The following is a 25826-nucleotide window of genomic DNA, read 5'->3' on the forward strand; positions in this document are numbered from 1 at the left end:
GCGATCTCATCATGGGATGCTGTACGGGCCCCCTGAACGTTGGGAGCAAGCTGTTTCTTACAGCGGGCACCCGGCGGCAGCAGTTCCGACGAGCCACGCCGCTCGTCAGAACTGTTAACACTTTAAATGCCGCTGTCAGAGCGGTATTTAAAGTGTTAACACTTCCGACAAGCGCCACGGCTCGTCGGAACTGCTGCCGCCGGGTGCCCGCTGTAAGAACAGCCGGCACCCGACGTTGTATGGAGCGGGATCCACCCGCGATCCCCTCCATACAAGCATTTGTTCGACTTGCGAACAAAACGGACTTGCGAACGGGCTCCCGGAACGGAACCTGTTCGCAAGTCGGGGACTAACTGTATATATATATATATATATATATATATATATATATTGTAGAAGGGTAGTGCACAGAATGGCCTGTAGGGGGCTGTGGACAGGCATTCTGGGATCAGAAATGAGAGAGAACACCTGTGGGTGTTGCAGGAAGTAAAATAAAATTAGAGTGAGAGGCTGTAGGAGCAGCCATTAGGGCACTTGGTGCCTGAGGTCCCTGTAGACAAGTCTGGCTCTGTCACAACAGTCTGACAGAGGAGGACGCCTTCTAGACGCCTCGGGTGGGGGACAGTGACAGAATCGCTGTGAGTTGTGAACCCTGGACATTGTACACTGTATAAGTGTTGCTGTGAAATGAAATAAATGCTGGTGGAAGCCAGATTTACAAGAAACAGCCATTCTCCTGGAGCCTTTAAGCGTATAGTGCCCACCCATTCTGTGTGAAAGATGGCGATCCTAATAGGCGAGTGACCCTAACTTGCCACAATATCTAAAACAGAGTTAGGCAAATAACCCTCACAGTAAAAGCATCACTACTCATACTTAGCAGCAGATCACCACTGCGACACCAGACATCATATGCAGTAAAATAACCAGCACCCACGGGGTGGCGTGCCCAGAATGAATACAATTCTATTATGGCTGATTGGCTGGCTAGGAGAAACACCTCCCTGTTGGCCAATCAGTCCTTCTCTCACAATAAATATTGTAGCAGAGAAGAGAAGAACGGAACATTAAAGACTAATGGATCCCCGACAAACAACACGTAAGGAAACTTCTGCCTTGAGAGAAAACACTGAGACATTCCTGACAGGTGACTCTTAAAGGATCTTCTACTGTGACAGAAAAGAGGCACTAATCAGTGCAGAGTGTCAAATGACAGGGGGCATCCGCTGAAAGTGCGATCACGTCAGCCAGGGGTGATGTCATGCTGCCAACCTGGCTCCACTGCCTGATTGTGGCCGGTGCACTGCAACAGGGGATTTCCCTTTGATAACAATTGGGTGCACCAGATATGAAGCATACTATTGATTTCTAACAACATGAACTGCTATTTGAATATATAGGACAATAGCACATTATAAGTTTATAGAAAGCATCTTACTTCTCCAAAGCAATTCTTTGGTTAATAAGCTCCATAATTATTTCTAGTGAAAGTATTTAGGAAACAAGTGTTATTATTCTGCATTGCACTCAATGGGTTCGTTAACCACCCTCAGTTTTGCCTCAAGCTGAGTAACTATGGCACAGTTGATATTAATTGCAGATGTAAATGTCTGTGTCATCAAAAGATGTTATTTACAGAGTGAAATCTTGATCATTTCTGCATTACACTTGTGGTAATTGCTGTTTTTGTTCTAATTTGGTTAACATATTCATTCCTCCATCTCTGCAAAACAAGAGTGAAAGGGGCACCTTATTGTATATAAATAGTTTATCCGTTATTTCCCACTCATCTATTTCGTAGTGCTATTTTACAGATAATAAAACACAATCTATCTACTTTGCATACTGCAATACCAAATTTTAAAAAATATTGATTTCTAAAGAAAAGTAAGGACATGTTTTATGCTGTATAAGGGTGCATTCAGACGACCGTATATCGGCCGGGTATTCACGCCGGCCGATATACGGCGTCTTTCTCTACAGGGGGAGGAGGCTGGAAGAGCCGGGAGCAGTACTCTGAGCTCCCGCCCCCTCTCTGCCTCCTCTCCACCCCCTCTCCACCCCCCTGCACTATTTTCAATGAGGAGAGGCGGGATGGGGCGGAGCTAATTCCTGGAACTTAGCCCTGCCCCCATCCCGCCTCCTCTCATTGCAAATAGTACAGAGGGGCGGAGAGGGGGTGGGGAGGAGGCAGAGAGGGGCGGGAGCTCAGTGCACTGCTCCCGCCTCTTCCAGCCCCCCCCCCTGCAGAGAGAGACACCGTATATCAGCCGGTGTGAATATCCAGCCGATATACGGTTGTCTGAATGCACCCTAAGGCTGGGCTCACACGACCATATTTTCGTTGTGTATTTTCCTCGCAAAGTACGCACGTATAATACACACTAAATGGCATCAAAGTACATTACTTTTTATTGTTCCACTCACACTTGCATATATTTAAGGCATACGTTACATGCATAAAAAAAATTGCAGTACGTTCTATTGTTCTGCATATTACGCACGATAGAGCACTATTGTTCTCTATGGGTGCGTTCCGAACGCGATGCATATACAATTACTCTGTGTATTTGCGATGTTTTTTATGTAAGTTGCTAGGAGACATGCAAAGGAAGTTAAAAAAAAGAAAGCAGGAAGTTGTAAGCAGACCGTGCAGGAGCCTCAAGGGACTGCCGACCCATCTAAGTGTTGATATTGGAGGCCATAATAATAATGCCATGGCTACTTTTCATAAACGCAAATTCATTGCTCTGATGCATTGGACGTGGCTGCGCAAAAGTGGAAAAAAACAGCCAAACCCAGAGATTCTCATCCTCTAGTGAAGACATGGGGATCAGAACACTGCTAACAACTCTCAACAACACAGGAAAGCGCAAGAAAATTGCAATCATTTGAGCGTTGAAAGGGTGTTTCAATGTGATTGGGCAACTTCTGGCATCATTCCTTGCTTGCATTCGTTTTTGTGTGCATAAAATACGCAGTACATACGCAAGCATATGCAAGCAAAAACGCACGCATACACAAGGATACGCAATTCAATACACAGAAAAACACTGTGAATGTTATGATGCTTACTACGATAGGGTTGTGTGAGCCTGGCCTTACACTGTGCTTCTCAACAAATAGAAATATGTCGTAAAGGAAGGTAAGGAAAAAAAAATCAGGACATGTAGAGGCAAAAACCTTAAAGACATATAATAATAATATGACATTACATGCTAAAAAGGGTTGTCTTGCTGTGTCATACTATATATCAAGGCTTCTCCTATTTTGCCACTGACATTAATAACAGTTATTAATACACAGGCATTTCACCTATATTCTCTAATCAACCATCTATCATCTAATATACATGATCTGAATTGGCATTTCACCTATGCTATGTAATCAACCGCATCTCTTTGTTTCATGGGAGTTTCTTCTGTCCGTGTCTTTCTATCTGTGGCATTATCATATTCTCACACACTCATCCATGAAGCCAGCATTTTATTTTTTTCTGTCTTTTTGTTTCCTGTCAGCCACTTTTTATTTTATGTTTTTCATCCAAGCCACATCCTTTTCTACCAAACATTATATTATTTAATCACTTGTAAAATATTTTTTTCAGATGCCATCACTTTCTCTTTTGCTGTCGTTTAATAAGAATTATGGGTTACAGATATAGCATAATCCAGTCCATTCAGCTACTGTCATAGTTATAAGCAACACTTCTTAGTGTGGTTTCCTGTATAGCGTTTCTCCTTAAAAAATGTTTTACAAAAATAAGCCATAAAATGCACTACAGCTCCATTTAATTCATTGGGACTGCTGGAAATAGCCAAGTACAGTGCTCGGCTATCTGGATGAATGGAGCAGTAGTGTACATGCCGACTCATTCATACAAGTGGACTTGGGACCACATTCTTGTGATCGTTGCGTTCCCAGAGTTGGAACCCCACAATGATCAGACACTTATCAGCTGTCCTCTAGATAGGTGATAAGTTTATTTGGTGGTACAACCCCTTTATCTAAGACTTTTCACAAGACTTTGCAATACAATACACCAAGTTTAGTACATTCTAAATTTCATCATGCCAAAAAGAGGCGACAACCAAAATAAAATATACGACAAGTGACATTTAAAACACAATAAAACACCAATAAACAATAATATTTAATGCTTAAACCAACGAATGCATTTCTTTTTTACATACAAAAACATAAAATTGATGGCAGAAAAAGCCCACATGGTTCATCTAGTCTACAGTATAATTTCCTTTTTATTTCTCTCGTAGGATAGACATATGCTTATCCAAGGCTTGAATTCATTTATTGTTGATTTTCCCACCATGTCTGCTGGAAATTTGTTCCAAGCATCTACTATTTTCAGTACAAAATATTTTCTGACATTGCTTCTGATCTTCCCCCAACTAATCTCATATTATGCCTCCTTGCTCAAGTGTTTAGCTTCCTAATAAAAAACACTTCTGTCCTAAACCGTATTTAACATAATTAAAGATTTTGATCATTTCCTGGATTTACAAAAATATATATGATAAAAAAATATCACATTTCACTTGAATTCCAAGCAAAGGTTATCCAAACGAATACGGGACAGGAGGGAAGGCTGCATTTTCTTACAGTATGGCTATTTTCAGTTCTTCAGCTTAGTTGAGTCAGATAATGATCAGACATGGATTGATTATCATGCATAAAACATTGGAGAGATGCACTCCCCTAGCGAGATGTCTTACATGGAGATGCCTAGCAGCAGGATGCTAGCAAAAAACTGTGTGAGTAGGTCTTGGGCAAATTCACAAATGCATATGAATTTGAAATATGAATGAATGGGAGATGGATCTTTTCGTGATACACAGAGACTGAGCAAATGTTCACAGCTGGATGTCACTAAAACACTTATACTGTAAGATGGAAACTGGCATTTAAGTTACTTGGCCAGGAAAAGGCAGATCAGAATGATTAATGCAGTTCTATCCTGGTTCAGATCTTGCCCACATGGAATTCCAATTCAGATATTACACGTGACAATACATCTTGGCCTTGCATGAGTAAATGACACATATTCTATATCCTCTTAACTAAGCCCTCAGTAATTTCTCACATTTATTCTAGTTGATTTTTCTACTATCTATAGCATCTTCTTATAGTATAACCAAAGGAAAACAATAATATAGTTTAGAATAAGTAGTAGTTCTAAATATTCCCTGATCAGTCTTAGTGTTAAAACCACTGATTTGAATAACATTGATTATCCTATGACAATGGTACCCATTAGAGGCGCAGCTAAAGGCTCCTGGGCCCGGATGCAAAAGTTCAGCATGGGGGCCCTCCCACAAGTTTTCTCTGCATTATTTGGTCTCTTAAGCAGGCCATTGATGCAACACTAGCAGGCGGGGACATTATTAGAATCTGAAAAGATTAAATAGAGGCTAAATGTAGGGTGCCCCAGTGCAAAATCTGTAACATGGCTCCCCAACCATTTATGTGCCATGTATAATACAGGCTTTTGGGACCCCTAAGGCTCCATGGCCCAGTAGCAACAGCTACTTCTGCACCCCCTATAGCAATGTTCCCTGGTACCTATCAAGAAGCGGTATATATTAAGCAGCAAGTGAAGAGTCAGCTCTTAAAGTTGATGTATTGAAAGCAGGAAAAATGGGCAAATGTAAAGATTTGAACTAAACTATGAAGCTTAGATCACTGTGTAAGAGCATCTCCAATACAGCTGGTCTTGTGGGTGTTACCAGTACACTGACGTTAGAACTTACCAAAAGTGGTTCAATAAAGAACAACTGGTGAACTAGTGGTTGGAGTCATAGCTATCTAAGGCTCATTAATGGACTTAAATGATCTGCTGTTAATCCCCTGGTGTCAGATACCACAGGAAACCTTCAGGGGTCATGGGGTTGTCCATGTCTGGAATTGGACCTCTTTTGGTGCTATGAGGGAGAGCTACACAATATTAGGCATGTGGTTTTAATGCTATGCCTGATCTGTGTAATTGGATTACAACACTTAGACAATATGCACACTCGGTTGGAGAGTTTTTTTTTAAATAAGTATAATAGGCAGGGAAGACATTGTATGATTATTTGGAACTTTGAAACTCCATATGAAAATTTTATGAAATTGAATTCTAAATTATAACAAGGAAAGTAAAAAAAAACATCAATAGCAACATACTAATATGAGTTAAGATATATTTGCATGTGTTTGCACAAATCCCAGTACAATATTAATAGCGTTAAAAAAATTGTAAATTCTGCCACAAAAAGTCTTCGAATTAGTAGTAAAGAAGTTATAACTCTGGGCTATTCTAATGAAGAAAAAGTATGCAGAAGGTGAACTAATGATGTAAAAATAATGAATATTTAATTAGTATAATGTAATGAAGGGTTTTTAAGAGAATCATCGCTATAATTTTCATGAACTTAATGTTCATTAGGTTTCAGCAGTGGTTCATGTGCAATTACCTCAGGTTTTACCTTAGGTTTTCTGTAGTGCAGTACATAATAGATGTACAGAAGGGTATACCTCTAGTATAAACATTATAAGCTCAATTTATCATTGATATTTTGTATCACAAGAGTTATTGCTATAAGTTATATTGAAGAATACTACAAGGATAATTTTTCATATGTCTAAAATTACTTTAAATGTACAATAGCATTTATAAATAAACATATCTTCATAGTGTATATCTATGGTATACTTTGAATGGCCTACATAATTACCAGATAGAGATAAGCGAATATACTCGTTTCGAGTAATTACTTGATCGAGCACCGCGATTTTCGAGTACTTCCGTACTCGGGTGAAAAGATTCGGGGGGTGCTGGGGGGTGGGGGGAGGCGTGGCGGAGTGGGGGGTACCAGGGGGGAGCCCTCTCTCCCTCTCCCCCCCACTCCCCGCTGCAACCCCCCACTCACCCACGGCGCCCCCCAAATCTTTTCGCCCGAGTACAGAAGTACTCGAAAATCGCGGCGCTCAGGCAAAAAAGGAGCGTGGCCGAGTAGGTTCGCTCATCTCTATTATCAGACCATACATTTATGATATTGTTAACAACAGTAGATAAAATGTAGAAATAGATGAATCGCTCACCTATTAATTGTTGAAGGTTTTGGGGTTCAGATGTTGGAGGGGTTAATTCCCGAATGCCCATAGAAAGAATTTTGATCGGGAAGTTCATATAACTTTTATTGCAAAGTTACATTGAAATATGATCTTGCTAAAGGTTGACTGTCACTAAAAATTACTTGCAGAAGAGAAATAGTCTATTCACCTGCAACCAACTGGAACCGAGTTAGATGATTTTTATAATGTTTTAATATGATTTGTAGTTTTATGATTCTTAATCTGTAAAAACTTGGTAATCAGATCAAAGTTGTAAGAGAGTAGGAAGAAACCTCCATTGTTAAAAATTATGTTTTATTGATATATGTTATTGCAATTCATTTTTGCACAATGTGCATTTGGTAGGCAGAGTTATTATAAATCATGAGGCCTCTTGCCAGGGAAACAACAGCTTTGGTAGGGTAATGTGGGGTTACAGGTGCAATACATATCATGCTGTCTATGTATTGCAGGAACTTATGTGCATAGGGCTCTTGTTCCGGCATAGTGTGGAGCAAAGCTGAGTTAGTGGCATGGAGGCATGCTGGAAAGTTTGGGAGCATTGTATGAGCCATTGAAGAGTGCTGTAGTTTGGAAAGCATAGTGGGAGTGCCAGAGTAACAGCCTGGAGATTGGCAAGTCAAATACAGTGGCCTGAATAGTTTGGTAAAGCACAAAGGGCAAGTTCCACTGCAAAAATATCATCTCTACGTCGGTTTGTAGTCTGGAAAGCCAAAGTTGTAGAGACCTTTTGTTGTTGTAGTGGTGAATCAGTTATAACTGCCAAAAAATGAAACTGTTCTGCATAAAACGCAGGTAATCCTTTACCTAGTATTCCAATGTATGCATTGGGATGGGGTTCTGATAGTTTTTTTTTTGTCTGTTATCCTTGAACTGCAGGACTGGGGGCGCTTTTTAGTTCTCTCTGTTGTAGAGTTAAAATAAAATAAACAGCCAAATATTATGAGAAATGTACACACAGATGCAAGGAATTTATGTTGTTTTTTTTTTAATTTTTCCTTTCTGCTCTGTTCTAATGTACTGTAATGTACCAGCAAAATGTGCATTTTTTCATTTTGGTGCCTGTTGTTTTTCTGGTCATTTGTCAACTTTAGCTAAATAAACGTTTCTTTAAAAAACTAGACAGAGCTTTTCTCACCTAGTAAATGACATATAGCAATTATCATTGCTATATATAATTGTATAATTGCATCAAGTTTTACATAAAACAATAGTTCAGGTGTCTACAACAAACTTTATAAAATTATACATCTTATCGGAGAAAAATGTTTTTTCTCCACTCACCAGGCTCTTTTCTGTTAGGTTGGCTAATCGTGTCTGCCGCCCTCTTGCTATCCTGGGCAGATGCGGGCGTTGCTCTGCTCCTCCTGTATTAATAAACTCTTTGCTTCTACTTTACTATTAGCACTACAGGAGTTAATCCTCCCCAGTGCTCTCAGCTCAGCTGCAGGGTAATAGGCTATTGCCCTCCTCTTTAGTTGAGCTTGGGCTTCTCCTCCTTTGCCTGAGTGTTGGTGTGTATTTGCCTCTGTCACGCAGCATAGCTCTCCTGTGTCTGACTTTTGTGTCTGCTCTTATTCCTAGATTTTTATCTGTATACTTTTGTTCTCTGCCTGCCTGACTTTGCACTGGATTCTGTTTATAGTTTGGCCTATTTCACAGTGCCTTGCACAGATGCTTCTGACTCCAGTGGGTCAGCTGCCAACTAGATCGGGACTATTCTAGGAGGTAGCAACCTGCTCGGTTTCATACAGACTCCAGATACTGGTAGAAATAAATTTTTACAGGGGTTAAAGGGTGAATACCAGGGAACCATCAGGATGACGTGTTTGTGTTTAGCCCAAAGCCAAACCGGTTGGTTGGCGCAGTGGGTCCACACTCACTGTCCATAACATTTTCCATCTACCTTTCACTCTTAAACTGTTTGCTTGCTCTGAATTCACTGCTAAATGTATTTGAATGAGGAGGTATCATAAATCTGAATACCTATCAATAAGATTAAAACTTAAGTTTTAATTAGTGTATTAAAAGAATGTGGCTATCAACAAAATAGGACACACTTATAACCTAAAGGTTGGATTATTCATACTAATCTAGACATATTCCACAGAAATTGGAATAGTCTCACCCATCCAGATGTCCAGTACATAAATCACCATAGGTACCAGAAGGTCACAGACTGTCCATATAGGCACAAGGAGACTCTTCACTCTTCCTACTGCATCTCCATATAATACCTGTTAAGACCCTGATCACCTAACACAGGCAACCCATTCTGACAAGGCTGACCCAATCCAAAACTTATATATTTACAGACTCCTTGTGCTGGGTAGAAATAGCACTCACATATACTAATTACTGCACACCCAAAGTGTCAGGTACATCAGTTTCAGTGCTGAGAGAGACATATGACGATATTATAATTGACAATTGCCCGACACCATGGAGCATAGTTTTACAACTTCTCTACCTGATACTTTTTGGATGTGAAATAATTAGTATATGTGACCACTATTTCTGCTCAGCATGAAAAGGTTGTGAATATATAAGACATGCATCTGGAAGTTCTCCATTATTATTATTCCTTGTACATGATGAGACCATTGTAAGAGGGACAAAATGCTTGGGATCCAATACGGAAATTTATAAGGGACTGTTTTGTTAGGGGCAGGTTCCAGACACGGTCGTCCTTTTCAGGATGGGTTCCTGGTGTTAGGTGATCAAGGTCTTGACAGTTATTATATGAGGGTGCAGTAGGGAGAGTGAAGAGTCCGCTTGTGCTTATATGGACATCCTATGACTTTCTGGAACCTATGGTGATTTTAACCTGCTATGATCTGGAGACTTTATGTACTGTACATCTGTATAGGTGAGACTATTCCAACTTCCTTGTTATATATCTGTATTGGTATGACTATCCCAACTTTTATGTTATACATGTGTCTTATTTTGCTGACATTATTTTAATATTTTAATTAAAAGTTAAGTTGTAACCTTTTTGATGTGCATTCACATTTAGAATATCTCATTGCTTGGCTATATGTTGCATTTTTCTATTGGATGAGATTGGCTCTAATAGTTGACTATTTAGTGTCTTTTGTGCATAGCTTGTTTGGCTAAATCTATTTCGAGACATATTACATGCAATAGAAGTCTGAGGAGAGGGAAGGAGCCCGGTGAGCAAGAAGCAGAGAAATACACACAAACATACTGCTGGAGATAATGATAAGTGTTTTACTGCTTTTATAACTACTTGAATCCCATCTACACTGCTCAGCACTTCTCTATAATGTTTTTCACGCTACCGCTACTTCCCTGTGTATCAGATACTAATAGAAAGCCTATCCCAGGATGATGTATAAATATCCATGCTCAGGAAAAATATTCAATGGAATTAGTAATGATAGTTGTAATGCAAAGGCATCAGCTATTTCAAATACATGAAATACTCAGGGCAAAGCAATGTGGATGCCCTTTGGCATGTTGCTCCACTGGCCTACTTTTTTTTAAAAGCCTCCTCAGGCTTGTCTTTTATGCTTATCTTCTAATTAAAATATTTACTCGTAGACAACATTGCAATGAAGATTTTTATAGAGAGTGGGAAACGTAAAATTAGCTAGGCACCTCACTCTTATGAAAGCAATTTTAGAGAAAATCTTTGTTGCCCAAAGCAACCAATCACTTCACAGCTTTCATTATACCTCAGCAGATTTTATTTTAGACAGCTTTAATAAGAGTGTTGTGTCAGGTTACTTTTCAGCAGCCCACCTTGTAGATGCTATGGTGATGATGTGTGAGTGTAAGGCTTAGTGTATAGTTAAATAATGCATACATATAAGGGCAGAGCTGGTTTAATAACAAACAAACCACATCAGTCTAATAGCAGCCACTTAAAATATAAGTTCCTGTGGTAAGGCAACAAACTTTTCAATGCAAGCATATTACAAAAGTGATGAGACTGACACAGGCTAGTAGATGAGCATAAGTCATTTGAAACGTTAGTGCCCCTTTAATTATTTCAGTGTGACATGGCTATGATTGTCCAGCATGGAACCTTAATAAGAACTGATTATATCAGAATATAATTAAAATACTAAAAATGTATTTGTTTACCAATTTACCTCAAACTACTTACATTATTGCATACATGAAAAGTTTCCACTAATGTAATGGTCTTGTACACATTTTGTATATCTTGACCTAGTAAGCCCGTCTGCACACGAAGGGGTCGGAATCCCGCATGTAGAAGCCCACAGCGGAATCAGATCACGCAAAATTCACGCAAAAATACAGCATGCTGCGATTATTCCTCCACTCGAGGAAACCACAATTGGAAAAAGTGAAAGGAAAGCTACTATGTACTGAAATAGAACACATCCTGGCTATCATGTCCTTGGCATAATTCCAATTCACAGTGCACTATAAAATAGAAAGCAAATAAGCTGCTAAATCAAAACAATACATAAAATACTAAGTAAAAACCAAGCTTATTAGTTGTTTTGCTTTTATTCCAATTTTAAATAAAACAATCACCTCTTTTTAAGGTAAAAAGATAAGAGTATTTTTGATCCAAGTGAACTTGGAATTCAAATTAAAAATTATATTCTGAAAGGGGGAGGTTGTTTGACATCAGGAGGGCATATAATTACTTTAACTACTAGTTCTGCCTCAGGCTGATAAGGATTGCGAGAAGTCATTAACAAGAAAATGATATTGACAAATGATATGTTTTGTGACTTTACATAGACATCATGCTGTGCTTAAATTTTACTTGCACCATTCCTTAGTAAACCGGCTAATTGTTTTTGCCACGAGCCACATTGAAATTGAAATATCCTCATTTTTCTGTGTAATCTTGTATGAAGGATCACATGTCAACATGAATATTTTGATCAACTGCAGGGAATGTCCTAAGGCTACAAACAACCTGTTTGTCTGGAGCTGTGGAAAGTATGTCTAAAATATCGTGGACATTGAAAGTGAGTACAAACATTTTACACTTTACCATCTTGGTGATCGGCACATTTTAGACACTAATAAACAACTAATTTTGCAGGTTTTTTTTTTCATTGTCATATTCAAAAAACCATAACTTTTTTATCTTTTTACTAACATGGTCATATAATGGCTTGTTTTTTTGCGGGGCAAGTTGTATTTTCAATTGAATCCTTTTTGAGTACATATAATGTGTTGTATAACATTTAGAATTTTTTTGTGAGGAGAGAGGTCAGACTCAAAAATGCCTTTATCATTTTGGGGGGCTTGTTTTCACAACATTCACTTAGCAGTATAAATAACATGATAGCATTATTTTCTAGATCAATATGATTACAGTGATATCAAATTTATATTTTTAGATTTTTATGTTTGCTATTGCATTCTAACAGCTATAAAATTTTCATTTTCCCTTTAACAAGAGTGTATAGGCAGAACAAGTGGAACAAAAAACATTTTGATAATTTTTGTTCCCTTTTTTGAGGTAAGATTAACGAAAAACTATAATACTGTGCCATTGGGTTTTAGTCTTTTTTTTCTTTTATAGCGTTAACCATGCAGTATAGATGACATGTAGAGATGAGCGAGCACCAAAATTCTCGGGTGCTCGTTACTCGAGACGAACTTTTCGCGATGCTTGAGGGTTCGTTTCGAATAACGAACCCCATTGAAGTCAATGGGCGACCCGAGCATTTTTGTATATCGCCGATGCTCGCTAAGGTTTTCGTTTGTGAAAATCTGGGCAATTCAAGAAAGTGATGGGAACGACACAGCAACGGATAGGGCAGGCGAGGGGCTACATGTTGGGCTGCATCTCAAGTTCCCAGGTCCCACTATTAAGCCACAATAGCGGCAAGAGTGCCCCCCCCCCAACAACTTTTACTTCTGAAAAGCCCTCATTAGCAATGCATACCTTAGCTAAGCACCACACTACCTCCAACAAAGCACAATCACTGCCTGCATGACACTCCGCTGCCACTTCTCCTGGGTTACATGCTGCCCACCCCCCCCCCCCCCTGCACGACCCAGTGTCCACAGCGCACACCAAATTGTCCCTGCGCAGCCTTCACCTCCCCTCATGCCACGCCACACTCGTGTCTATTTATAAGTGCGTCTGCCAGAGGAACCGCAGGCACACACTGCAGAGGGTTGGCACAGCTAGGCAGCGACCCTCTTTAAAACGGGCGGGGCGATAGTCCACAATGCTGTACAGAAGCAATGAGAAATATAATCCTGTGCCACCTCCATCTGGAGCTGCACACGTGGGCATAGCAATGGGGAACCTATGTGCCACACACTATTCATTCTGTCAAGGTGTCTGCATGCTCCAGTCAGACCGCGGTTTTTTATAAATAGTCACAGGCAGGTACAACTCCGCAATGGGAATTCCGTGTGCACCCACAGCATGGGTGGCTCCCTGGAACCCACCGGCTGTACATTAATGTATCCCATTGCAGTGCCCTGGACAGCAGAGCTAACATCAGATTAAATGCAGGTGGGCTTCAGCCCACACTGCATGCCCCAACCGCAGCAGGGTTTTTAATTCATAGACACAGGCAGGTACAACTCCCTATTGTGAAGTCCCTGTGGACCGACAGCATGGGTGGGTGCCAGGAAGCCACCGGCGGTACATAAATATATCCCATTGCATTGCCCATCACAGCTGAGGTAATAAATTCATGTTTAATGCAGGTGGGCTTCGGCCCACACTGCATGCCCCAGTCAGACTGGGGTTCTTTAGAAGTGGACACATGTAGTTACAACTTCCTGTGGACCCACAGAATGGGTGGCTCCCTGGAACCCACCGGCGGTACATAAATATATCCCATTGTATTGCCCATCACAGCTGAGGTAATAAATTCATGTTTAATGCAGGTGGGCTTCGGCCCACACTGCATGCCCCAGTCAGACTGGGGTTCTTTAGAAGTGGACACATGTAGTTACAACTCCCTGTGGACCCACAGCATGGGTGGCTCCCTGGAACCCACCGGCGGTACATAAATATATCCCATTGCATTGCCCATCACAGCTGAGGTAATAATGTCATGTTTAATGCAGGTGGGCTTCGGCCCACACTGCATGCCCCAGTCAGACTGGGGTTCTTTAGAAGTGGACACATGTAGTTACAACTCCCTGCGGACCCACAGCATGGGTGGGTGCCAGGAAGCCACTGGCGGTACATAAATACATCCCATTGCAGTGCCCAACACAGCCGATGTAACGTCAGCTGTAATGCAGGTGGGCTAAAAATTAATTTGATTACACTGTAGGCGAGGGCCCCCAAAAATTGGTGTACCAACAGTACTAATGTACCTCAGAAAAATTGCCCATGCCCAACCAAGAGGGCACGTAAACCCATTAATCGCTTTGGTTAATGTGGCTTAATTGGTAACTAGGCCAGGAGGCAGCCCAGTTAAAATAAAAATTGGTTGAGGTGAAAGTTTCAACGCTTTAATGAGCATTGAAACGTCTAAAAATTGTTTATAAAAATTATATGACTGAGCCTTGTGGGCCTAAGAAAAATTGCCCGTTCGGCGTGATTATGTGAGGTTTCAGGAGGAGGAGCAGGAGGAGGAGGAGGAGGAATATTAAACACAGATTGATGAAGCAAAAAGGTCCCCGTTTTTGATGGGGATAGAGAACGATGCTTCCATCCGCGGGTGCAGCCTACGTATTGCTTAGGTATCGCTGCTGTCCGCTGGTGGATAAGAGAAGTCTGGGGAAATCCAGGCTTTGTTCATCTTGATGAGTGTTAGCCTGTCTTCCCCCACCTCTGTTTCCGAGCGCAAAGAGGCATAGCAAAGGAATGGTGACGCTAATGATTGCAGCATCGCCGCTCACCACCTGGGTAGACTCCTCAAACTTTCCAAGGACCTGGCAGATGTCTGCCAACCAGGCCCACTCTTCTGAAAAGAATTGAGGAGGCTGACTCCCACTGCGCGGCCCATGTTGGAGTTGGTATTCCACTATAGCTCTCGCTGCTCATAGAGCCTGGCCAACATGTGGAGCGTAGAGTTCCACCGTGTGGGCACGTCGCACAGCAGTTGGTGCACTGGCAGATTAAACCAAAGTGGCAGGGTGGCAGCGTCCGTGTGGGACTTGCGGAAATGTGCGCAGAGCCGGCGCACCTTTCTGAGCACGTCTGACAAGCGTGGGTAGCTTTTCAGAAAGCGCTGAACCACCAAATTAAAGACGTGGGCCAGGCATGGCACGTGCGTGAGGCTGCCAAGCTGCAAAGCCGCCACCAGGTTACGGCCGTTGTCACACACGACCATGCCCGGTTGGAGGCTCAGTGGCGCAAGCCAGCGGTCGGTCTGCTCTGTCAGACCCTGCAGCAGTTCGTGGGCCGTGTGCCTCTTATCTCCTAAGCTGAGTAGTTTCAGCACGGCCTGCTGACGCTTGCCCACCGCTGTGCTGCCACGCCGCACGACACCGACTGCTGGCGACGTGCTGCTGCTGCTGACACATCTTGATTGCGAGACAGAGGTTGCCTTGGATGAGGAGGAGGAGGGTGCTTTAGTGGAGGAAGCATACACCGCCGCAGATACCAGCACCGAGCTGGGGCCCGCAATTCTAGGGGTGGGTAGGACGTGAGCGGTCCCAGGCTCTGACTCTGTCCCAGCCTCCACTAAATTCACCCAATGTGCCGTCAGGGAGATATAGTGGCCCTGCCCGCCTGTGCTTGTCCACGTGTCCGTTGTTAAGTGGACCTTGGCAGTAACCGCGTTGGTGAGGGCGCGTACAATGTTGCGGGAGACGTGGTCGTGCAGGGCTGGGACGGCACATCGGGAAAAGTAGTGGCGACTGGGAACTGAGTAGCGCGGGGCCGCCGCCACCATCATACTTTTGAAGGACTCCGTTTCCACAACCCTATACGGCAGCATCTCTAGGCTGATAAATTTGGCTACGTGCACGATTAACGCTTGAGCATGCGGGTGCGTGGCGGCGTACTTGCGCTTGCGCTCAAACACTTGCGCTAGCGACGGCTGGACGCTGCGCTGACAGACATTGCTGGATGGGGCCGAGGACAGCGGAGGTGAGGGTGTGGGTGCAGGCCAGGAGACAGTAGTGCCTGTGTCCTCAGAGCGGGGTTGGATCTCAGTGGCAGGTTGGAGCACAGGGGGAGAGGCAGCGGTGCAAACCGAAGGCGGTGAACGGCCTTCGTCCCACCTTGTGGGGTGCTTGGCCATCATATGTCTGCGCATGCTGGTGGTGGTGAGGCTGGTGGTGGTGGCTCCCCGGCTGATCTTGGCGCGACAAAGGTTGCACACCACTGTTCGTCGGTCATCTGCACTCTCAGTGAAAAACTGCCAGACCTTTGAGCACCTCGGCCTCTGCAGGGTGGCATGGCGCGAGGGGGCGCTTTGGGAAACAGTTGGTGGATTATTCGGTCTGGCCCTGCCTCTACCCCTGGACACCGCACTGCCTCTTGCAACCTGCCCTGCTGCTGTCCTTGCCTCCCCCTCTGAAGACCTGTCCTCAGTAGGCGTAGCAAACCAGGTGGGGTCAGTCACCTCATTGTCCTGCTGCTCTTCCTCTGAATCCTCTGTGCGCTCCTCCCTCAGACTTACTGCCCTTACTACTACCTCACTGATAGACAACTGTGTCTCATCGTCATCGGCCTCCTCACCCACTGAAAGGTCTTGAGACAGTTGCCGGAAGTCCCCAGCCTCATCCCCCGGACCCCTGGAACTTTCCAATGGTTGGGCATCAGTCACGATAAACTCCTCTGGTGGGAGAGGAACCACTGCTGCCCAATCTGAGCAGGGGCCCGAGAACAGTTCCTGGGAGTCTTCCCGCTCCTCAGAATGTGTCATTTTCATGGAGTGAGGAGGCTGGGAGGAAGGAGGAGCAGCAGGCAGAGGATTCTGAGTTGAAGCAGTGGACGGTGCAGAACTGTGGGTGGACGATAGATTGCTGGAAGCACTTTCTGCCATCCACGACAGGACCTGCTCACACTGCTCATTTTCTAATAAAGGTCTACCGCGTGGACCCATTAAATGTGCGATGAATGTGGGGACGCCAGAAACGTGCCTCTCTCCTAATCCCGCAGCAGTCAGCTGCGATACACCTGGATCAGGAGCTCGGCCTGTGCCCACACCCGGACTTGGGCCTCCGCGTCCTCGGCCGCGCCCACGTCCTCTAGGCCTACCCCTACCCCTCAGCATGCTGTATTACCAGTAATGCAGAAACAGAACGCTGTAATTAAATGTGCCGCTTATTGGCCTGTGGTTGGAGGCTGACTTCGCTTACGGAACGCCAGGAAATAATTTGGCGCAAGCCTGCTGTAACACTTAGCTGGCTGCGTATGATTTTGTAGAACTACTACACCCAGCACAGACAGACCCAGAACACTGAGCACAGTGACAGGCAGGCCAAATAGATTTTTTGCCCAAATTTTTTTAGCAAAGGCCCACTGCCTATATTCAATCAATAATTAATATGTCTTCTGTCCCTGCCTAAGCACTTCTGTCCCTGGAGTATGTCACAGAACTGCACAGTGTTGCACTGTGAACTGCAACACAGCGGTGATTTCAGAGCCCAGACAGAGCCAGGAAATAATTTGGCGCAAGCCTGCTGTAACACTTAGCTGGCTGCGTATGATTTTGTAGAACTACTACACCCAGCACAGACAGACCCAGAACACTGAGCACAGTGACAGGCAGGCCAAATAGATTTTTTGCCCAAATTTTTTTAGCAAAGGCCCACTGCCTATATTCAATCAATAATTAATATGTCTTCTGTCCCTGCCTAAGCACTTCTGTCCCTGGAGTATTACTGCAGGGCGCAATGCTCTGCACGGCCGATATACCAAAAAAAAAAAATGTGCAACACTGCAAAAAGCAGCCTCCACAGTACTGCACACGGTTACATGTGGCCCTAAGAAGGACCGTTGGGGTTCTTGAAGCCTAAAATACTCCTAACGCTCTACCTGCCTAAGCACTTCTGTCCCTGGAGTATTACTGCAGGGCGCAATGCTCTGCACGGCCGATATACCAAAAAAAAAAAAAATGTGCAACACTGCAAAAAGCAGCCTCCACAGTACTGCACACGGTTAGATGTGGTCCTAAGAAGGACCGTTGGGGTTCTTGAAGCCTACAATAACTCCTAACACTCTCCCTATAGCAGCTCCAACACGATAGCACTTTCCCTCAGCTATGTCAGAACGCATCTGTGGCGAGCCGCGGGAGGGGCCGACTTTTATACTCAGGTGACATCTGATCTCCCCAGCCACTCACTGCAGGGGGGTGGTATAGGGCTTGAACGTCGCAGGGGGAAGTTGTAATGCCTTCCCTGTCTTTTAATTGGCCAGAAAAGCGTGCTAACGTCTCAGAGATGAAAGTGAAAGTAACCCGAACATCGCGTGGTACTCGTTACGAGTAACGAGCATCTCGAACACGCTAATACTCGAACGAGTATCAAGCTCGGACGAGTACGTTCGCTCATCTCTAATGACATGTTAATTTAATTCTGTGGGTAAATATGATTATGAAAATAACACATTTATGTATATTTTTTTATGTTTTGCGGACTTAACACACTTTTCTAAAATGATTTTTTGGCTTACCACATTGCATTTTTATTTTTCAAACGCTGAAGCTATGTGAGGCCTTTTTTAGGACAAGTTGTACTTTTCAGTGGTATTATTTTTGGTTCATTCAACTATTTGATTACTTCATATTCCATTTTTTTTGTAATATGTAAATTTAGCCATTTTGGTTTTTTTTCACCATGTGGTTTAATAATGTACTTACTTTTTATTGTGGTCATTGCAAACGTGGTGCAGAGAAAGACATCTCTGGCAGTTTGGGTATTTGAAATCAAATTGCCCAATCTTATCTACCTGCGAAATCTGTCATAGACATGTTACAGCAACAGTTATTTGAGTTGCACAGTTCAGATACAGAGGTTTGCATGCCTTTTCTGTCAAAGTTTGGTGGGGACCACCGCCAGTACTGAGGATTTCTGACTCAATGTCGCATTTATTTCCAGATGAAACTTGCTCCGTTTATCAATGACAAAAAGAGGTAATGTTTATTATTAACCTATTAGAAGATGAAGCGCTTGCTTGAGCCTCATCATATCTGGCAAATAATAGTAATCTTCTTAATGACCTTCACACCTTCATTACAGCTATGGATCACGTGTTCAATGACACCAATCACTATTTAACTGCTGAAGAAAAATTGCATAACCTTCGACAGGGATGGCATTTGGTTGCCAAGTATACAGCAGAGTTTCATTGTTGGGCCATTGATACAATAAGGAACCCCGCCATACAGCAGAGCCAGTTCCGAAGAGGACTTTTGGAATTTGTTAAAGACCAGTTGTCCAGAGTAGAAACTCCAGATAATTTGGAAGACTTTATTCAACTGAGTATTTGAATCGATCAGAGGCTTACTGGACAGTGAAAGGAGAAGTTGCAGGCTTTTGGAAATAACCCACCCTATTCATTCAATCAATCCACCATAAAAACCTAACAAAGGGCGGAATTTTTACCTGAGCCAATGCAGAGTGACACCACTTGCAAACCCCTCTCCACAGCAGAGAAAGAGAGGCGCTGCTCAGAGAAAGCTATGAACTGTCCAAATAAGTTCCAAAGGCCATCACCCTAACCCATGCCAATAACACACTTAACCCTGCAGTTCCTAAATGACCAGATACTGCTCTGTCAGCTATTCCCTTCGTCACCCAAAAGGATACTGTGAAGCATGACCCATTCTGCCATTTTGTTATCCCTTCTGAAGTTTCTATGGGAAGCCATAAAATTCTATGCACAACAATGTTAGATTCGGGAATGGGAGGGAATTTCATGGGCTGTCAATATCCTCTTCATAATGATATTGCAACCAGAGCTAAGCTTGAACCCGTTGATATGGAAACGGTGGACAGATACCCTCTAGCTTCCGGACCCATCACTCAGGAGACAATTGAACTAGAAATTTGCACTGAACCTGACCATCAAGAAACAAATATTTTTCATCTCCTCTCCAAAATTTCCGGTTATATTTGGAATCCCTTAATCCTCCATTCACAACTCTGCCATCAACTGGGGATCAAGAACTGCTACCTTAGCTCAGTATACTACAGAACTAGTGATCAAGGAAATATTCAGACTACATGGAATTCATGATGATGAAGTTTCTGACAGGGTTCAGTTCACATCTTAGTTCTGGAAGAATTTTTGCATGACCCTGGACCTTTGGACTGGGGGTGGAAAGCAGAAGATAGATTAATAGTGATCTATTAATCTATCTTCTGCTTTCCACCCCCAGTCGATTGGTCAAACCGAAAGAACAAATTAGACGTTGGAACAATATCTTTGGTGTTTTATCCCCCACCTCCAGGAAGATTGGGTAGGTTGCCTACTGATAGCAGAATTCACTTATAACAACACCAAGCATTGTTCAACCTTTCAGTCTGTTTTTTGAGAATTATAGGCTACATCCTGTCTTCATTCCAGACCTCGCTGTCCAAACTCCCATCCCCACTGTCACCCACAAACTTGTAACATTGCAGGGAATTCAGGAGAAGTTAAAAGAAGTAGTACAGGAGGCTCAGGAAAGTTACAGGCAAGCATAGAATAAACAGTAGATAGGGGTAAAGTATGGCTATCAACCAAAAATATTAAAAGCCATGTTCTTTTTCTCAATCTCAGGCTTTGGGTCCTTTTCCGATCATGGCAAAAGTAGGTCAAGTGGTATTTCATCTGAACCTGCATAGCGAATTGAGAATCCATCAATTTTTTCACATGTCGCTCCTCAAAAAATCCCTTTCCAGGAAGGAGTCAACCACCTTCCCTACCAGTGGGGGTCCAAGGAGAGGAGGAGTAGAAAGAATGTATAGAAGGAAATCGCAGTACTCGGCTCAATGAAAAGGTTATGGGCTTGAGGAGAATTTTTTGGAACCAAATTCCAATGTTCATGCCCCTGACCTCAGCAGAGAGTTCCATTGCAGGTATCCAGGGTAACCGGCCCCTGGGACGTCCAGAGGTCATCCTGGAAGGAGGGGGCAACTGTCAGGACTTAAACCTGGGAACTCCTGTGCTCCGGACAGTGTCTCTCCCTAGTGACCTATCCAGATTGCTGAACAGTTTCCCTGCTGAATTCTAGCATTGTCCTTGCTCCTGTTGATCTGGTTCCTGTTTCCCTATATGGCTCCACCCGTTCCCTTGATTAGGCACTCTATAGAAGCCTGACTCTGCTACTTCCTCAGTGCGTGTTTATTGTGCTCTGAGCCCTATGGTCCCTTTAAAAGAAGATTGTGCTTTTGTGTACCGACCACTGGCTTGTTCCCGACTACATCTCTGATGAATCCTCTGTACTGCAGCGCATCTCTGTGTACCAACCCCCGGTTTTCCTGACCATGTTGCCCACCCTTGCTGGCTACCACCAGAGATTCCGATCCAGTGCCAGATCATGACAAAAACTTTGACTTTCTAACAGCTATTAAACTCTTTGATTGTGTAGTAGATGTCACTATTACCTTCTGTTGAGGCGTTTATTATTCTAATAAAAAGCATCCTGGAATAAATAGAATTTCACTTTCTAAAGTTGATTCTGGGATACACTGGAAGATTGTTTAAATTTGATTCTCTCTATTTTGATAAATTCCCATTTTATTGTGTTATTAAATAAACTGCAAATTTAGTCTTAATGCTTAATCAGGTAACCATTATTGTGCCATTGACCTATGCCAGGTATGGCTCTTTCCCCTATGCAGAAAATATTTTAGGGAAACATTGCTAATTTGTTGAAAATTATTTGGATTTTTCTACTCCAACATCAGACACAAAAGGAAATAATGATTGTCTCATTTCTAACTGTACAATGTTTTCCTCGTTCAGTGTCTGCTATAAGCAGACAGCTCATAACAACCATCAATAATTTTCATTCTCAACTCATAAAAGAAATTATCAACTCTAGGAAGTCTAGATTTCTCCTGGGCAAATGTATCTACCAGAACCCTGGCCTTTTAATCTGTCAATCTTCATAGCCTATAGCCATTAAAACATTACATGTGTTCCTCCCAGCTTCAATACAAGTCTGCGCATAACAAACTTGGGAAAGAAAGTGAATTCTGTCTAACATGATTAATAAAGCATGAGTGACATCAGCACATGTATATGTACATTCTTCTGTCACTCTTCTGGCTCTTCAATATGCCTTCTAGTTTGGCAGGAACAATTAAAACATGACTTCAAGAAAAGTTTTTGCATATCCTGGAATCCCTATTGAAACAATTAACCAGATGATACCTTATTTTCAGCAAATATACAAATGTTCCCAATGTGCAATGTTTTCACAGTCATTAAGTATAAATTCAAATCAGTAGAAGAAGTCATTATATATTGAATCAATGTATTTTATTTATCATAATCTCACAACAGGGTAAGAGATCATTGCAGGAGTCATATAGTTAGTGCCAAGATAGGATTCAATCATGTCTTGAGAGTTTGGGAAAGTATTTTCCAAACTGTTTGCAGTTGCGAGCAAAAGTAAGTGAACCTTTTGGAACTTCCCCGACTTCTGCATTGATATCAAACAAAATGTAGTCTGATTGCTGTCTAAGTCATATTTAAAGATTAACACAATCTAGCTAAACTAATAAAATACAAGTTACACCATTCAGGTGTTTTATTTAGCACAATGATTAACCCCTTAAGGGCATAGCCTATTTTGGGCTTAAGGACAAAACGATTTTTGGCGGATTATAACCTCCATTTTTCAAAAGCTATAACCTTTTTATTTTTTCATCGACGCGGCCGTATAAGGGCTTGTTTTTTGCGTGGCGAATTGTAGTTTTTATTGGTGCCATTTTTGGATTCATAGACTATATTGTAAAACTTTTATTATTTTTTTTATGATTGCAGGGAGAGAAAACGCATCAATTCTGCCATAGATTTTTTAAAGTGTTAATTATGCAGCATAAATGACACAATAAATATTTTCTGCGGCCGGTATGGTTACAACGATACCAAAATTCTTATTTTTTTAGGTTTTTACATTTTTCTGCAATAAAAACCCTTTTCTTGGATATCTTTTTAGTTTGCATTTAAAGTCCTATAACTTTTTTATTTTTTAATAGACAGAGCTCTATGGAGGCTTATTTTTTGCAAGACAAGCTGTAATTTTTATTGGTACCATTTGGGAGTACATACAGCTTTTTTGATCACTTTTATTGCGTTTTTTTGGGAGGCAAAATGCTAAAAATTAGCATTTTGCCTCAGTTTTTTTAGCATTTTTTGAACGCTTTTTGCCATGCAGGATTAAAAGCATGTTCAACTTATTGTACGTGTCTTTACTGATACGGCGATATCAAATATGTAGCATTTTTGTTATGCTAATATGAGAAAAAGCATAAAAAAGGGGTTTTTTTTACATTTTTATTTTTTATACATTATTTTAATCTTTTGTTTTACACCATTTGTGTCCCTGTGAGGGACTCACATCATACCAGCGATGATTGCTATGATAAGGCATTGCAGGACTTCTCCCCTGCAATGCCTTATCGCCTATTACAGCGATCATAGGCAATGGTAATACAGGATGCCTGTAGGTGGTGTCCTGTTACCATGGCAACCAGCCAGGCTCTCTGCGATTACATCTTCATAGATCGCGGCAGGGAAGGGGTTAACTGTGGGGGGAGGATCTCTTATGCAACCCCGCTGTTGCAGTGGGACGCTGACTATCAGTGACAGCCGTCTCCCACTGCCGGATAGTGCGAGATCTGTCATGATCTTGCACTATCCCCATGACGTAAGGGTATGTCCAGTTGCGAGAATTACCCCGCTCCCATGAGGTAGCGTTACATCATGGGGAGGGAAGGGGTTAAACATCCACAGTACTGAGAGAAAAAGCAAATGAACCCTTGAATTTAATACATTACAGATCTCCATTTAGCAGCAATTGCTTTCACCAAATGTTCCCTGTACTGTAGCTGCAAATAAGATTTGCACAATGTTGAAGAGGTATTTTGGACCATTCCTCCTTGCAAATATGTTTCAATGGTATAGCCACCGCAGAAGGTTCTCTAAGCACCTCCTCCACTTCCTATTAGGCGTGGCCTATGGGGTTTTCAACTCCTTCTGCGAGGCACACGCTGCACTGTCCTGTCTTCTGCAAGTGTTTCCCATAGTTTGAGGACACTGCTAGTCTGCCTTTTTAAGGGCCAGCACATGCACCCAGCTTTTCTATTCTCAGCCAATCTTAATGATTCCTGGGTACTCTGCCCCACTGGAGGCAGATTTTGACCCTGGCCTATGTACCAAGTTTTCCTGGATTCTACTTGTTCTGACCTCAACCTGTTTTTGATTATGATTTACCTGATTTCCACCTGCCCTGACTCTCTGACTGTGTCTCTATTTAGCATAAACTTCACCTGTACTGACATCAGCCTCCTATATTAACTACATCTCTGCTTGGCCATCCAGTACCTTGCTGCCGTGCCTCTAATATATCTGTGTCAGCTGCCACTGCACCGAAGCTGGAGTGATGACATAGGGTCCCCAAAAAGGGTTAAAGGGTGAAAAACAGGATCCCTTATGTGCAGCTCTCATGAGCTAGCCCAAAGTCAAATATAGCTCTAGCACTTCTTATCTTGACTTTTACAGCATGCTATGTAGTTGATATAGCATGCTTACACTATCTACGTAGCCTGACCGTTATTGGAAAACAACGGGCCACACAAGTAGCTGAACAAAATGTTCAACATGCTAAACAAGCAGAAGTAGCATACCAAACATTTATTTAATGCCTGCTATATTTGTTGGTCAGTGGCACAGTGGATCCACACCTGCTGTGTAACATTCAGTTCATCAATATTTCTGGAGCGCCTTGCATGCACAGCCCTGTTCAGATCATGTACAGCAGTCTGATAGTAACATAACATAGTAACATAGTTTGTAAGGCCGAATGAAGACAATGTCCATCTAGTCCAGCCTGTCTAGCCTCCTGTGTTGTTGGTCCAGAGGAAGGCAAAAAACCCCAAAAGCAGAAGCCGATTAGCCCTTTTGGGGAAAAAATTCTTTCCCGACTCCCTAATGGCAATCAGATTGTTCCCTGGATCAACCCCTAATAGTTCCTACCTGCCTGTATACCCGGATTAATAATTAACCCAAGATTTTTAACCTATAATATCCTTCCTCTCCAGATAGACAGACATCTAGTCTCCTTTTAAAGTCCTCTATGGATTTTGCCATAGGGTTACTCTGACTTGGCCATTACAATAGCAACTTTTGTTTTTTTGTTTCATTATCAAATTTAGTTCAATATACAAAGCTGTGAAAAGATTCATATCCATGAAGTGAATATTTCTATTTGTTCTCTACATGTGTGAATGGGTGTGAAATATATGCCACTGGCTTCCAATCTCTGCTTGCTGTTACTTCCGGGCTAAATCTTGGGCATGATTTGATTTTACATTACTAAATTAATACAGTGGAAAATAAATACCTATACTCTGATATCTCATGAATGTTCATCTTCATGATTTTAGCATGGGTACAGCATCTCCCATTTGATTACTTGTTTGTAGCTTTTTAAACATTCTATGTGCATCCACCTGTCTGCTATGATTAAGCACATTAGTACTTAAAACACGTAAGCAGTAAATTTTTGTGTCTACCAATTTGTATTTTATAAAATTCCTCAATGAAACATGGAATATTGTATTTTATGGATGCCGGACTTTCTTTC

This window comes from Eleutherodactylus coqui, chromosome 2 (assembly GCF_035609145.1).
Source record: "Eleutherodactylus coqui strain aEleCoq1 chromosome 2, aEleCoq1.hap1, whole genome shotgun sequence".
Classification (NCBI taxonomy): domain Eukaryota; kingdom Metazoa; phylum Chordata; class Amphibia; order Anura; family Eleutherodactylidae; genus Eleutherodactylus; species Eleutherodactylus coqui.